This window comes from Lissotriton vulgaris, chromosome 6, assembly GCF_964263255.1.
Source record: "Lissotriton vulgaris chromosome 6, aLisVul1.2, whole genome shotgun sequence".
Lineage (NCBI taxonomy): Eukaryota > Metazoa > Chordata > Amphibia > Caudata > Salamandridae > Lissotriton > Lissotriton vulgaris.
The window spans coordinates 1,042,036,675-1,042,052,637 of record NC_141694.1 but is presented as its reverse complement, the minus strand read 5'-3'; positions in this window follow the sequence as shown (position 1 = coordinate 1,042,052,637).

Sequence of the window (15,963 nt, the reverse complement as noted above, 5' to 3'; positions counted from 1 at the left end):
GCACTTCTGCTATTCTATCTGATCTATTATTAGATGCTCAAGGTGAGCGCCGTGCTATTTTACAGAATAGAGCTGCAATAGATTATTTGTTACTAAAACATGACCATGGTTGCTCAGATTTTGAGGGCCTTTGTTGTTTCAATTTGTCAGATCATTCTAAATCTATTAGGTCCCAACTTAATAAATTACATGAGTTGACACAAGAAGTGAGGGAACATTTAGATGAGGGGTGGTTTGATTGGTTTTTTAAATGGTTACCAGATTTACATTCAATACGCCAGGTGTTAGGTGGTGTTTTCTTAGCAGTTAGTTTTTTAATTGCTGTTTGTTGTTGCATTCAGTGTATACCATCCTTTTTCCGTTTGTTCCGTCCATGAATTATGTCCAGATCTTTTAGTTCTGTCTCCTATTATTCTTCTACTGATTTACGTCATGTTTAAGTTCTCCCTTGTTTTTTTTAACTTTCGATGTTAGTGAACATAGTCAGGAGTGGAGTGTAGTGACAGAATAATTTGTTCTATTTTAGACTGGTGGTGACTATGATCCACTGCCATCTTAGTTTTAGTCGCATTTGCGCTTGTTTGTAGGGTTTACCTATGTACTTTGACAGGGTTTAGTGCCTTCTTTACCTCTTTTCGGGCCTAAAGGCCTAAAAGCTAGAGAGTAGCCATCTTTGATTCTGCCTCGTCTGTCTGAGGCGCTTGTAGGGCAGAGGTAATGTTTAGAGTTTAGCCTGTTATTCGCTAGTAAGAAACTGGTCAAGACTGGCCCTTATCGAAGGAATGTGTTTGTCTCCCCGGCTCTAGACACAATGCGCAAGTGGCCACTGTGGATGCGCAGGGAGCCTGGGGACTGGTACAGGAATTCGGTGGGAGCGGGCCTGTTACTGGAAATTTCCATGAAGAGAGAGAGAGCTCTCTATTATCAAGGAGCAAGAGGGCAGAAGGTGGAAAGAGAAGACGTGCAGAGTGGATAGAAGAAGTTGGTCAGAAGGCTGGCGCAGAGAGTGTGGTGTCATCAGCGAGTTAAAATCCTGAGAAGAAGAAGGAAAGTATTTGAAGGTCCTGTAGTGACATCGTACAGGAGTTGTAAAGACTGAAACCAGAAGAGGGTTCGAGTGTTTTGGAACCATGGCAGTCTAGACGAGGCATAGCGGTGCAGGCGTGCTTTCGTGGGTGCAGAGAAGAGTCCTGAACAGATTGAAGACAGAGCGAAAGAGAGAGGGACCGACTCCACTGCCTAGATGGAAAGACGCACGCCTAAGGTGAGGCGTTTTAAGCTAGTGTAGTACATATATATATATATAATCGTCTATTTGCTCCCCTTTTAGGTCATAGGTAGTGACTAAGCTAAATTATGTTTCTTTTGTTCATTCTGCTATGCTTAACTGTAGAATAAAGAGATCTTAGTAATGAATATCTTTGAATGTTGTTTTTATGAATGAGATTAACCTTTCCTTTTAACCAGGTGCTGACGTACAGAAGGATGGGATGATCCCTTCTGAGAAGGTAACTGATGATGGGGGGAGAGTGTGAGCTTCATTTGAGGGATAACATTTATAGGTGAATCCCTATTAGTGTAGATACAGTAGTTAGGAGGCTAAGTACAGATCGTCGGGTTACGTTAAAGAATCGTCGGGTGACGTTAAAGAATCGTCGGGTGACGTTAAAGAATCGTCAGGTGACATTAAAGAATCATCGGGTGACGATAAAGAATTGCCGGGTGACGTTAAAGAATCGTCGGGTGACATTAAAGAGTCAGTTATTCAGTGAGATGACTATAGGACGTAATATGGAATTCCTTAGATGTTAGTGGTATCTTTGACTATACAGGCTTGTAAATAGCTATTTTCCCATTCTCAGGTGGGTATTCTAGATATTATGTGTTATATGGCCTGAGAAAGGTGTGGTTGCGTGACGACTGGGTTAGCTACGATTGGTAGGCTGCTTAGTTAGAGAATCCGGTTGTTACAGAGGACTGTTCTTTGAGCAAAGCTATCCCATTGTTGCGCATGCTAGAGCACCAACTGAAGGCGGTGTCTTCAACGTTCAGAGATGATGTTGCAAGCTGCATATCTGTTGGCGGAGAACTTATTAAGCTGCCTAGTTGCCAATGAAAGGCTTCAAAAGAAACATACAGAACAACATTACATTTGTGCCACTATTCTGGATCCACGGTATAAAAAGGCAGTGGCCAGCAAAGCCTTCATTCCTTTTGAAGAAGCAGATGTTTCAAAGTACAAACATTGGATAGCTATGTCAGCCAGTCGGTTCAAAAAAAATCGGCAGAAAATTCAAGGAGCCGTCAGAAGTCCAACTGAATCAGCATGCGATCCAGCATCAAGTTCCACTTCTGAATCTGTGGGCGAAGGGTATAACTTTCCCTCACAGCCGTTAGCAACACCAGCCGCAACCGTATCATCATCCTCACCTGCACCAGGCCCATCCATAATATTGTCGGAAGCGGATTGGCTAACTCATCAAGGGTTTGTTCGTTCCAGTGCTGAGAAGGCCACAGATGGTACGGAAAGTGGAGCAATCGTGGAGAGCCTTGAGTTGATGGTGCAGGCCTATCTGGATTACCCAACACAGGTCTTTGTTAATATGAACCCATTGCTGTATTGGTACAGGAAAATGGCTCTATGGCCACTGATAACCAACCTGGCTATAAATTATTTGTCTTTCCCACTCGCAAGTGTGTCTTCTGAACATGTTTTCAGTGCTGCTGGTGCCATTATAACTTCAAAAAGGACCGCCACTCGGCCAAAAATGTAGAGAGCTTAACACTGATCACGATGAATCAGCACTTGATACCACCAGATTACAAAGTACGTGAATGCACGCAGGAAGAAGAGGACACCGACTTAGATGACGGAAGTTCTTCTCTGTTACCTGACCTACTCCCGTCTCAATTCATGGAGTTGGAGGACGAGCTCTACTTCCCTGACACCGAGCCCTGAAAATGACTTCCTTTTTTTCGTCCTTATTCACTTTTATTCCTGTGTGTCTGTCTTTGTTTTTCAACTTTTACCACAACAAAACTCTAATCACCTAATCACAACAAGTCCATCAGCAGCACTGTCTTCATTTTATATTCCTTATTGATTTAAAGGTGCTGCAGTCTCCATTCCTGAGGTTCACAAGTTCACAACTCAATCATGCTCCTTTGTACTCCTCCTCCAGACTCCCCCTATCCATTTCCCTCAAAGCAGATGGATGGTTTACTACGAGTCCCCTCAAGTGGGACTGAAGTTACTGACTTACTACATGCTTGCTGATTGCTGACAGATTTACTTTTGATATTAACAGGAGAGGCTGCTCTGTGGGCCCTCACTTTCCGAAGAAGATGCAGACAAAAAGTAGAACAGGTAATGAATAATTGAGAAGATGGCATGCACTGGACAGCAATGGCTGTCTGGCTCTGATGAAACCAATTGCTGGTTGTTTTTTTTTGCATGAAATGATGATTCATATGTCTTGTCTTAGTTATTATTTAATCTTTCACACAGTAATTGTAACTCATGTCAACAACTCTTTTTTTTACCTTGTTTAATTAAAATTGTACTTCAAATTCAGGGGCCACTATATTGCATTTCACAAAATATGCAAAATGTCCTTGGAGCGGACTCACTTGCCAATATACCATGATGATTAATTAAATAATATATCTTTTTTCTTTACAGTCACTCACTGGGATGGATGGATCATCAGCGTCGATTTACGGAAGAACTATGGCCAATTCGTGAGTGGCAAACAGGAAAATCAGTCTACAACAGCTACTACAGCAGGACTACATGTCTGTCTATTCGTGATATGTATTGGTCGAGGGTGAGGCAGTGTACTATTGTTGTTATGCCAGGCAGAGTCCACTCCAGACAGCAGTTCATGTAAAATTTGGGCTATGTGGCTTGCTGTATACAATTAGACATGCTTTGTCTGTCTGACAAAGAGCCTAGGTATGCTACATCAGGTTGCTTCACTCAGTGGTGCCTGCCTTGACTCTCTGCATGGCACTGCCTCAGGCTTGGGCCAAACATCGGTTATGTTTGCAAAATTTGCTGTTTTTCGGTATTTCCCAAATCTCGCGAAAGTACCAAAAAATTGCAAATTCTTCAGCGGAACGGATTTTTGGCCCATGCTTGTGGCAGGGCCATGCAGACGGAGGGAAGCACCACTGAGGGAAGCATCCTCCTGATGTAGCATACCTAGGCTCTTTGACACAGACAGACAAAGCATATCTACGGTTTAGGGTTCAGTGCGATTTACTAGGGTTTTTGGGTTTAAGTTGGTATGGTTCACGCTGATTCTAGGGCTCGGGCCAGATGCAGGCTCGTTCATAATGATGTTGGAAATGTTTTAGGGGGGTTTTGTGTTCTTTGATCCAGAATTGGCAGAATTTTGGCCTTTTTGGGTGTTTTGCGGGCGCATGTGTTTGGGTGAAAACTAAGTGAAAACTAGTCATAGACCTTCTTCTTCTTCTTCAAAGAGCGCAGTGGTTTGATTTTGTTCTGCCTTGCTGAGATTCTTGTGTATCGCTGGAACAAGTGACTGTCCAGGTGAGTTTCAAGAGGATCAAACTAGTGGAAGTGCTGAAAACAGCAATGTTTTGTGAACAGCGCAATTTGCCATGTTTTGAATATACCAGTATTGCATGTTTTTGGGGGGCTGTTTGGGGGTGTTCCAGATTTGTGGGAGAGGGTGTGGGGATCTGGGAGCACTGCTGGGATAGCATAATTTGTATTGGAAGTGATTTGTAGAAAATCCATGGTGGGAAAGAAGAGTTAGGGCCTAGCTGCAGAGCGTGTTTGGACCGATGTTGACTGGTTGGCTGAAAACTTTCTAAGTATGAGTTTTTTGCATTTTTGATTTTTGCCTGTTTAGGGGTGTTCTGTTTTTTTGCGGGTGGCTGCAGGGGTCTGGGGGACAGCTCGGAAGGTCTAATATCGGAATCAAGTGTTTTGGACCAAATCCATGGTGAAAAAGTTTTTGCGTTTTTGCTCACTTGCCTGTCTTTGGGGTGCTGTTTGGGGGGCTTTTAGTTTTTTTTGGGTGGGGTTTGGGGTCTGGGAGCACTGCCGGCACAGTCTAATGTTGATTGCATTTGTTTTTCAGGAAATCCATGGTGGAAAAGGGGAGTTAGGGCCTAGCTGCAGAGCGTATTTGGACTGAATTGAAGGTAGGCCCATTTTTGCTTTTTGCCTGTTTGGGTGTGTTCTGCTTTTTGGCGGGTGGCTGCAGGGGTCTGGGGGCATAGCTCGGAAGGTCTAGTATCGGAATCAAGTGTTTTGGACCAAATCCATGGCGAAAAAGTTTTTGCGTTTTTGCTCACTTGCCTGTCTTTGGGGTGCTGCTTGGGGGGTTTCCAGTTTTTTTGGGGGTGAATGTTGGGGTCTGGGAGAACTGCTGGCACAGTCTGATGTTGATTGCATTTGTTTTTCAGGAAATCCATGGTGGAAAAGGGGAGTTAGGGCCTAGCTGCAGAGCGTAATTGGACTGAATTCCAGGTAGGCCCGAAATTTGCTAAGTCTCACTTTTTGCGGTTTTGCTTTTTGGCTGTTTGGGGTGGTTAAACTTGTTTCCGCCGGGGTTGACGGGTCTGGGGGCATTGCTGTGAAGGTCTAATACCGGATAAAAGTGGTTTGGAGAAAATCGGAGGTGCAAAAGTTTTTCCATTTTCAGGCATTTCGCTCACTTTAGCATTTTCGGGGGGCTGTTTGGAGGGGTTCCTGGTGGTTGTGGGAGGGTTTTGGGGTCTTTGAGCAATGCTGGGTATGGATACTTTTGATTGCAAGAGATTTGACGAAAATCCATGGTGGCAAAGGGGAGCTAGGGCCTAGCTGCGGAGCGCCCACGGAATGATCTGGGAAATATGCAGAAATTTGACAAAGTGCCCATTTTTCCATTTTTGCTTTTTGGCTGTTTGGGGGGGTTAAACTTGTTTCTGCCTGGGTTGACAGGTCTGGGGGCATTGCTGTGAAGGTCTAATTCCGGATAAAAGTGATTTGGAGAAAATCGGAGGTGAAAAAGTTTTTCCATTTTCAGGCATTTCGTTCACTTCAGCGTTTTTGGGGGGCTGTTTGGGGGGTTCCTGGTGTTTGTGGGTGGGTTTGGGGGTCTTGGAGCAACGCTGGGTATGGATACTTTTGATTGCAGGAGGTTTGACGAAAATCCATGGTGGCAAAGGGGAGTTAGGACCTAGCTGCAGAGCGCGCACGGAGTGATCTGGGAAATAGGCAGAAATTTGACAAAGTGCCCATTTTTCAATTTTTGCTTTTTGGCTGTTTGGGGGGTTAAACTTGTTTCCGCCTCGGTTGACGGGTCTGGGGGCATTGCTGTGAAGGTCTAATACCGGATAAAAATGGTTTGGAGAAAATCGGAGGTGAAAAAGTTTTTCCATTTTCAGGCATTTCGCTCACTTTAGCGCTTTCGGGGGGCTGTTTGGGGGGGTTCCTGGTGTTTGTGGGTGGGTTTTGGGATCTTGGAGCAATGCTGGGTATGGATACTTTTGATTGCAAGAGGTTTGACGAAAATCCATGGTGGCAAAGGGGAGTTAGGGCCTAGCTGCAGAGCGCGCACGGAGGGATCTGGGAAATAGGCAGAAATTTGACAAAGTGCCAATTTTTCCATTTTTGCTTTTTGGCTGTTTGGGGGGTTACACTTGTTTCCGCCTGGGTTGACGGGTCTGGGGGCATTGCTGTGAAGGTCTAATACCGGATAAAATTGGTTTGGAGAAAATCGGTGGTGAAAAAGTTTTTCCATTTTCAGGCATTTCGCTCACTTTAGCGTTTTTGGGGGGCTGTTTGGGGGGGTTCCTGGTGTTTGCGGGTGGGGTTTGGGGTCTTGGAGCAATGCTGGGTATGGATACTTTTGATTGCAAGAGGTTTGACGAAAATCCATGGTGGCAAAGAGGAGTTAGGGCCTAGCTGCAGAGCGCGCACGGAGGGATCTGGGAAATAGGCAGAAATTTGACAAAGTGCCCATTTTTCCATTTTTGCTTTTTGGCTGTTTGGGGGGTTACACTTGTTTGCGCCTGGGTTGATGGGTCTGGGGACATTGCTGTGAAGGTCTAATACCGGATAAAATTGGTTTGGAGAAAATCGGTGGTGAAAAAGTTTTTCCATTTTCAGGCATTTCGCTCACTTTAGCGTTTTTGGGGGGCTGTTTGGGGGGGTTCCTGGTGTTTGCGGGTGGGTTTTGGGGTCTTGGAGCAATGCTGGGTATGGATACTTTTGATTGCAAGAGGTTTGACAAAAATCCATGGTGGCAAAGAGGAGTTAGGGCCTAGCTGCAGAGCGCGCACGGAGGGATCTTGGAAATAGGCAGAAATTTGACAAAGTACCCATTTTTCCATTTTTGCTTTTTGGCTGTTTGGGGGGGGGGGGGTTAAACTTGTTTCCGCCTGGGTTGACGGGTCTGGGGGCATTGCTGTGAAGGTCTAATACCGGATAAAAGTGGTTTGGAGAAAATCGGAGGTGAAAAAGTTTTTCCATTTTCAGGCATTTCACTCACTTTAGCATTTTCGGGGGGCTGTTTGGGGGGGTTCCTGGTGTTTGTGGGTGGGTTTTGGGGTCTTGGAGCAACGCTGGGTATGGATACTTTTGATTGCAAGAGGTTTGAAGAAAATCCATGGTGGCAAAGGGGAGTTAGGGCCTAGTTGAAGAAAGCGTTTGACACTATTTTAAACTTAGGGCTCGTTATGGTTAGCAGTATTGCATGTGTTTGGGGGTGTTCGAGATTTTGGCAACTGGGTTCTGGGGTCTACTCTTGGAGCACTTGTCGAGAAATGTCTAATTTTGGTTCCAATTGGTTTAAAGAAAATCCATGGTGGGAAAGGGGGGATTTGGGCCTACTTTACTTTCAAAGTACATTTTGTCACCATTTTCCACTAGGCCTGAAACAGGTAGCAGTATCGCACGTTTTTTGTGGTCTGATTGGGGGTATTCTACATTTTAGCGTCTGTGTTTAAGGGTCTGAGAGCACTGCTGGGAAGGTCTAATTTTGTTCTAAAATCGTAGTTTACACTACACCTAGCTTGAGGGGAAAGATCCGCAAAATGTGCCCATACTTATCTATCCTTCAAAAGGAGACTCAGAGTACGCCCTTTTGAAACTATTGTACTGTCGATTCTGAAACTGAAAGTGTGACTTTTTGCACTACACAGCGTACGCACCTTATATTTTTTTCTCAGTGGTGTTTTAATATCACTTCCTGTTTTTGCATCAACATTTACAGGGCGGCTTTCACCCTGTGCAATGGAAAAAAGGATGAAGTCAGGCTTCATATTAGCGACCCGCAATTCAGCATCCGCCAGACAGGCAGTGAACAGGGTGTCTTCTGGTCACCAACATTGATCGACGGAGCGTCAGATGGAATGGAGGAGTACCGCAACTAAGAGGAATGGCTTGATGCATGCAACTTCCCAAATTCAACAGGACACGTACAACAACATACAGTAACAGTGTCCATTAATTTCTACTTATCTTTTAAGTAATGTTATTGCTGTGAACTTCTATGAGTGTGACTCTGCATTTCTTTGCTCTCTGCTTCTAAATTCAATCCTCCAGCCATTGTATAGTTTTACTTTGCTATTTTTCAAGCTTATTTAATGAAGAAAGTGTTTCTCTGAGTGCTGAGATAGGCAAAAACGCATAATTACTGCAGCCCTGTACTGTCGCATTCTTTCATTCATTTGAAAGTACTACTTAGTTTAAGTAACCCAACCATCCATTTAGCAATCAACTTCATGCCTGCAGAAGTGCATGCACTTCCTTTATGTCCCTGAAAATATTTATGGATATCTTTGTATCCAAAGATTTGTTTATCTTCATTTGTTGTTTGTCCATGCTGTGTTTTTTTTCCTCTCTCAACAAAACTTTCCCAAAAAACCCCATTCCCATCCAATTTCCAAACCCTAACCCTCTTCCCCCGGGCTGTGTGGTTTTCATTGATGTGTGAGTAAATGACAGCAATAATTCTACACACTTGCTGGGCAGGATAAGGTCATAGCAACTGAAAATGAATTACATTTCAAGGCTGGTGAAGGAATCGAAGGATATATTCTTACTCAGCTTGACATAGACCCATGACTATTGGCAAATCAAAGAGGATTTTCATGGGTGCCATCAACTGGATTGATCATGAAGAACATCCTCCTCCTACACGTGGCAAATGATTACGCTGCTGTGTCCTTCACCTTTAGTACTATTTCTTGTAGTAGTAGCCAATGTCAAATTCCACGCAAGTAGTAGGTATACTTTCAATACTTTAGCATTTGATAGGGTACATTTTGGCACAGTTCTAGTGTACTGTCACGTACTATAGTATCTATTGTACCGTTCTAATGCTCCGTTCAGGCCAATCAAGGTTTCAATTTCTTTTTTTTCATATGCTGCAACTGCCATTGTGCACCACCACTAGTACCACCGCAATGATGCCATTTCAACCGCCCAGGATTGCCATCCTTAATCGCCATTTGCCATACAGCCAGCCCTATGCGTAGCCCTATTTTCAAACATGAATTACAAGTAAGATAAGCGTTTGGGGGGAGGAAGAATAATGGAGTAGTATGAGAGACGAGAGACTGGCGGTGGTACTAGTAAAGTCCTAGGACAATTGAATTCACTAACTGTGAGAGGCACTTACTTTTGTAAACATTTGGGCAATTACTTACACAATTTGAATCAAGAAGCCACTTAAGTCTCAGGAAAACAAACTTACAGTTAACCCCCCCCTCCAGCCTCAACTGCAGTAAAAACACGTATGCTATGTTTAAGTTGAAAGTAATAATTATTTATATCCCTAACAAAAATAAACTATCCCACAAGCCCCGACCCACCCCCCTACCTAGCCCCAACGAATGTCCGTGAAATAAAAAGTCCCCAAAGTCCAAAAAACCCAACTCCCAATTCCCACCCCCCAAAAGTCTTTAAAAAAGGGGCATGGGACAGTCTCTCCTTCTGTAATGCCGCCGCCGGCGTACTTTATGGGCCAGGTGGTCATGCTCCTTGCGGAGGTTCTTGAGCAGGATTCTCAGTTTCTTCTGCTCCTGCTCAAGGTAGGACACCCTGAGGGTTAGGCGGTGCACGCGTGCCTTGCACCTGCTGTGGGGGGCAGCTGATTTTTTGGCTGTTTGGCGGTTGCGGGGGCTGCGGTACCACGGCTCCATACCGCTGGAGGCCTGCGCTGACTGGCTGACCCAGGGAGCGCGGAGGAGGATGCAGCTGTCCCTGTGGATGTTGTGGTCGACTGCGTGTCCTCCTCCTGGGCCACCAGCCGCCGATATTCGGCGACAGTCGTCTCCAGTGTCCGTTGCCGGGCCCGTCTAGCCAGCTCCTCCATGACAGTTTGGAAGGAGCATCTTTATGAAGAAAGAAAAACATAGTCTGTAACCAATGTTCTTTAAGATTAACACAAAATAATTCAGCAGAAAGTTGTGTCACAGTAGAACTAGCAACTTGCAAGCACAGTACATAACATTTGTGGCCTGTATCTATCTAACCTCCCACTTCTTCAACCTTGCTCTAACATTAGTGGGAGTTTCAGGAATCAATTCTATGAGCACTATGGACTCAGTACATTAGAGTCGACTATGACAGTACACCAGTCTTATTCTTCTTCTTCTCTCTTGTTTAGCGAAATTGGTACGTAAACTTCTGGAAGCCGGCATAATGCCAGCGCAGTCAACTTGCACGCCATGATGACACAGGCTTGCGTTACTCTACCAGTCCAGGACATGCAGGTGGTGAAGCTCTTACTTTTCTATTACGGGTGGCACTGAGAATACTCTGTTACAAGTACTACTGCTTAATTAATTTAACTTTCACCCTACAGTGCCAATGACTACTAGAAAAGGAAAATGAAGAAGATAAATAATATGATTATCTATCCCTTCACAGGATATGTATTTGATTACATATGGGATGACTTTAGGTGCTTTGTTTTTTATTGAGTGAACACTGATAGGCCACAAATAAATGACAGAGTTGTGCTAAAATTATTAACAGAGGTAGTGAGTGGCCCCCGTAATCGCCGCATATATGCTGTGCTTGCAATACAAAGTACTGCTACTATTCATGGTAGTATTCGGAAAAATTACAACTTCTTTTCCTTGCCTTTCCTACACTGGAACGGACGTGCGGGTGTGGTGTTACATGCTCTTCAAAATAACACTTAGTTCATCCAGTGACCGTCTACTCTCTCTACATACACATATGCTATCTATGAGACAGATAGTACCATGATCCAGGCATCCATCCATTCAAAGTAAATGTCAATCATTCTTCGTAATGTCTCAAGTGGACAAACCTTACATTTTCTCACGGGAAAAGAACATTTTCATTTTATTTTGGAAACCGCAAGCCATGCATCCGTGCTTGACTTGCATTTGAATTTCAACCAAAGGATATATTGCGCACACATACAGTTTCTGTTTCACCCACCCAGGCAGTCCTCTTTCCTTTCTCCTTCCACCCATCCTTGCTTCATCCTTCAACCGGACATGCATCATATTCCCAGCCACCTCAGGCAGCATTCAAAAACACGTATCATTCTTTGCCAGTCATCATTACTTTTAACTCGCTTGTCCTTCCACACTTACTTATACCCTTCTTTCCCTTTTCGTTCATACAATCCATTAAGTTCATCTCTGATGTGACTTGGATTCTCGAAAAAACTTTCACAGCTGAGTTGAAGTCAATTTAGAGGAGGCTACTACCTGGTTAATAAAAACTTAGTTCTAAATTTGTAAGTCTTCTTAACAGTATAGTATACTTGTACTGTACAACATATACACCCGTGCAGAGAGCACACTCTGGAGTCTGCTATCTCAATAATTAAGGAATATAATAGCTTCCCACTGTCCACCAATACCGTGGCATCCCCCACAGCAGCTTCCGCTGGCTGTTGCACCGCCTCCGCCCCAGGAGTGCCCACCTCCGCGCTGGCCCCGGCACCGGTGGATGGTTGTGCCGATGTTCCGTCTAGAAAATAAATTTCAGATTCTTAGATGCCATTTACACCACTCCCTAGTATTTTGTCTAGGAATGAACACATGTGACTACAACTACACAAACAAATGTAATAATTTGTGACTGTCTAGTCAAAACCAAAAATTGCCCTTTTTTTTCAGGGAAGGGTGTTGTCTTGCTACACATTTTGGCACAACTGATGAATGCTTGCTTTTTAACATGCACCGTTTTTCTCATAACAGACAGAAGCTTCCCTTCTAAGAACAAGAGCAACATCAGATCATCATCAGTAGGACGGAGTCAGCAATGATTCAGCACTACAAGGAAGATTTGAAGTTCCAACCAGGTGAGGGCTCGCCCACAATTAATGTGTGAGATTACTAAGCACTTTTCCATTTTCAATCCACCGTTTATGTTGTATGATGAACTTGATTTTAATAAATGTTTTTACTTTTAATAAAGCTTTAAAACTTACATAGACTCTGTGGTTTTTAGTCATGAGTGAGTGAGCGAAAGGATTTGCAATTTGCAAGCATGAGTCCGTGGCTCTGACAGTTCTGGACTCTGACTCCGTAGTCTTAAGTCCTGGGTTGGATAATCATCATTGGGGATCAATCAACGATCAATTAGGAAGCTAAATGACTCTGTCACACTAGCTAGTCAGTAAGGAGATTGGGGGTTCAAATTCTGTTATGACTGAGGTATGTGGAAAGTCTAACTGCGCCTGTTATAATTGATAAACAATGCACTATTTAGTGTCCATAGTTCTGTTTGTGCAGAATTGTCTATGCAACAATAGTAGTATGAATTGTCCTCCTATCCAATCAAAAAGTAAACTAGTATCTTATTCTTTCTTGGTGGTCATTGACAGTTTATTGTTAGGAATTGTCAAAGCATAAACATTTAGAAGACTTCAAAAGACATTATGGACAACCCAGAGGACTGCACTAGAGCTATTGCTGAATAGAATGGGAGTTTCGTTTAACACCTTTTGCCAACTGTGCAAGCTTAGTTAGCTACACAGACAGACTAATAATAATAATCTAGTAGTACCACAGGAAGTCATAGTAGAGGCAGGATAAGAATTTAGAAACAGTTTACAAGAAGATCAAAGACGATGTAGGAAAAATCGAATGTGGTACGTAAGTAAAAAATAGATAGGGAAGTATAATTATTAATATTAACATGAAAACTTACTGGGGCCAGCAGAGGAGCCCTCGCCTGACCGATCCTGGCCTTCCTGTTCCTCGTCCGCCGGCGCTGCTACCTCCTCCGCTGTCCTCTTGCCCCTGGGGGGCAGATGATGTACAACATGAAAGAAAGACCCAAACATGGATGATTGTTGTCAACCAAATCAAACATTTCAAAAGAACAATAACAAATTATCTCGGGGAAATAGCAAATCGACAACAATTGCACTACATTTATTGACCTATCTGATGTGGTCTACTAGGATATTAGTATTGCTGGATTCGCAGACCGTCGACTTGGAAAGTTATGTAACTCACTAAACAAACTACAAAAAGGTTCGACTAGGACTGGCAGGTAGCACTACGCAGCACGCAAAGTGACAGACAAAGTCAATCGTGATTGCAGACCAGTGAGAACACTAAAAAGTAAGTTTCCTACTACATACCCAGTCATTAAAATACTAAAACTATCAATCCACCACCACTATCTCTTCTTAGTGGCAGGTGTACAAAGGAAGGACTGGACCTGAGACTCTAGGGGCAGATTTACAAGTCCCTTGCGGCTCTTTTGCTCCATCGTTGCGTGACTTTTGTGATGCAGCGGCAGCGCTAAAGAGGCGCCATGGTGCGGGGTATATTAACAACGTGACGCAACTTGGAGATGCCATCAGGGGGCGTTCCGGTGCAAGGGAGTGCGTTCCTGCACAGGAACGCACCCTAAAAGTGGCTGAGTGAAATCTACAAGATTTCACTTAGTCACTTTTAGGCCACTGCTGCGTCACTCAGTCAAAACCCTGCGCCTGCTTGAAGCAGACGTACGGCTTAACGCAGCATTGGGGAGATAGGGCACCCCAGAGCATTGCTGGAGCTGCGTCGTGGTTGCGACGCAACTCCAGCAATGCGCTGCCTTTAGGGCACAGATGCGTGACGCTTCCGTGTTGTTTTTGCCCCATGGTGCGCCGCATTGTAAATGCGGCGCACCATGGGTGGTGGAGGCGTGGCGCACAATTACTGGTGCATCCCTGCTAATTTGCAGTGATGGCCAGTAATTGTAAATCTGCCCCTTAGTGTCTAGCATTACGCAGTTCTGTAAAGTACGCTCATACATAATTACTCAGGCCAATGAAATGAGCAAAAAAAATCGAAAACAAATAAGCATAGTAGCACTGCCACTGAGCAGGAGAGCAGTGCACCTGAAATGCAATCACAGAACATTTTGAAACATAATTTACCTACAATCTAATCGGCAGCATTATTGCTCTTCAGAAAAAACAAAAATTTGCAATATGATAACACATAGAGCAGGAGAAAACAGAGTAGTGATTAAATAGCTACGACTACTCACCAAGCCCGGGGATCTCGATGCCTAGCAGGTCGAGCAGGTCGCGTTCACGGTCCAGGAGGTCGGACCACCGGTGCGTTGCCTGGTTGTAGGTGCGCCGGACCCGAGAGTGTTGATACATGGACCCGGCACACCTTCTCCCACCGCTTCCAATGCTCCCGGAGCCCGTATCCGCTAGCGATCCTGCCGCCTGCCTCGATGGTCTTGGGGAGGCGGCGCTGCACATAGTAAACCAGTACGGCCACCTCCTCCGCGCTGAAGATCTCCCGGGCTGTGACTAGCTCCCCCCGCAATCGCCCGCATGGGAGCCGGGTACGGGGTGTGGGACTCTTCCCCTTCTCTTTTCCGGGTCCCTTTGCCATGGTCCCGTACAGCAGAAAGAAAAAAAAGGAAAGAATAGGGAAAAAGTAAAGTAAAAAAAAAAGTTGAAAAAAGTAGCAATAAAAGTAACGAAAAGTTGAAAAAAACACCAAATATAGATCTAGATAAAAGAGGGATAGATATAGAGTAGAAAAGATCAAAAAAAGTCCAAAGAAACAAAGGATTGCACAGATGAAAGGAGGATTAGAAAGCATGCACAGAACCATAGCAATGAATGAAAAACAAGATGGCCGCGCCCATTGAGGACCGCGTGGGTAAGTTTGCGCGATTTTTCCCCCGCGAGTACGCAAAAACACGCGCAAACTCATAATAGAGCGCCGCACAGAACGCGACATTGTCAATAGCGCCCGGAAACGGAAATACGCAACACGCACAAGATGGCCACGCCCATGTACGACCGCATGGGCAACCTCGCGGTCGGTGCACTGCAAGAGATCCGCGAATAAGCAAAAAAACGGGTAAACACGCAAAAAAAAGAAATCCGAAAATTCGCACGAATTCGCGGATTGCAAGTTCGATTACGAGAGAATTCGCGCCCCGCGAATCTCACGAAATTGCAGAAAAACGAATTTTGCTAAACTGAAAGCACTTAGCAGGTGCAAAAGTTCAAGCTAATTTGTAACCATTCCCTGTAGTGCTTCCTGAGGGGCCCCTCCAGAGTTCAGTTGCCTACTTGCAACTATTCTCTGACCCTGCTCTGAGCCTCAAAGCAGGGTCAGAGAATAGTTACAAGTATGGCACAATGCTCCTGTAAAAAAAATTAACCTGCAACAGGAAGCACTTACAGCTAAGGCAGCAAGTGCCAGACTTAACGCTCAAATTCAGTGACACATTAACCAGCCCCAAATGAATTCATCTCAGTTGAGGCTGGGAAGGTGTGCTTTGCTTTCCCCCATAATCTACAGTGGTGAACAAGCGGGTGGTAGTGCTGAACCAGAGGGTGCTGTGATAAACCAGAGGGGGACAGTGATGATCCAGAGGGTGGCAGTGCCAAACCAGAGGGTGGCAGTGATGAACCAGAGGATAGCAGTAATGATCCAGAGGGTGGCAGTAGCAAACCAGAGGATGCCAGTGATCAACCAGAG